Source organism: Acomys russatus, chromosome 5 (genome assembly GCF_903995435.1).
Source record: "Acomys russatus chromosome 5, mAcoRus1.1, whole genome shotgun sequence".
In the NCBI taxonomy this organism is placed as follows: domain Eukaryota; kingdom Metazoa; phylum Chordata; class Mammalia; order Rodentia; family Muridae; genus Acomys; species Acomys russatus.
In genome coordinates, this window is record NC_067141.1 from 20,970,137 (window position 1) to 20,971,356 (window position 1,220).

Genomic DNA, 1,220 nt, shown 5'->3' on the forward strand with positions numbered 1-1,220 from the left:
AATGGGGCTTCAAAGCTATGACAACCCATTAACAACTAGGATTGGAGTATATAAGTAGTTGGAGGTGTGATGGAAAAAGAGGGATCCTGAAAATAGATTACTGTAAACCAAATAATTATCTGGAGAGACAGAGATGAAAATATTAGGTGACCCTGGGTCTGAACAAAGAGTAGTAGTCTCCAGTGAGTATAGCTGAAATGGGAGACATGTGGCCTATAAGCCGCTTAATACTGAGTTTGAGTGAGAATGGAGAGATTAGAATGTATGACTGAAAGAATAGTGTGATTCATCTACTGGAGTCCCCACCAGGTATGGCCATTGAAGTTCTGTGTAGTGTTGCAGTTCATTTAAAATTATGGTCTACTAAATACTTATTATTAGGCTATAGTTACGACAGCTGTATTATCTAGCCTGCTTTTGCAACCAATAAAGACACAAACACTGGATATATTTTAGAATAAGCCTTTACCTGGGGTGAGGCAGATGTTAACTCCTAAGCTGTCCCTCATATCCCCCAGTGTGCATCCCATTTCATTTGCTTCCAATAACTTCTGTTTGGGCTACCTCCCATCTATAATCCCAAAATACTCCCTGAGGTTGTTCATTTTGGCCGTCTATTTCCATGAGGAACTCAGAATTTCTCCTCTGGGCCCACTTCGCTCTTTTTCTATCCCATGGTGATTCACAACCTCAAATGCAAGCTGTGATGGCCCATGACACTGGAGAAATCTGAGATCCTTTTTTGGCGAATGTTAGCTAGTAAATGTCTGACCCTGAGCCATCCTCTGCTGTGTCTCCAATGGTGACTTGGATGTGAAGAAGTGAGCTACAACTGAGAGATCATCTGAGTTCCTGCCAAAGCAAGCAGAACTAATGCTTTTCCCATCTGCCCTTGAGGCAAGGCCCCTTTCCACCTCCACTTTGCACTGTAAACTTGACAGCTAGTTGCAAGGCCAACTTAGGCAGGGCTCTGGGGCAGGCCTCCCATGGGCCATGGCTGCCTTGGGTTGCATCACACAGCCAAAACTATCTAGATTTAAGCCAGGATTTCCTGAAGCAAACAGACACCTCTGTACACCTCAAAACTAAGGCATCCCTGCAGCCCAGATGGTGTGGTGAGGACATGACCTAGCCAACCTTTTTTTATAGGGTCCAGATGCATCTGTCTAGACAGGAGTCTCCAACCTTAGGGACTCATCTGGAAAATATCCTTAGTTTCA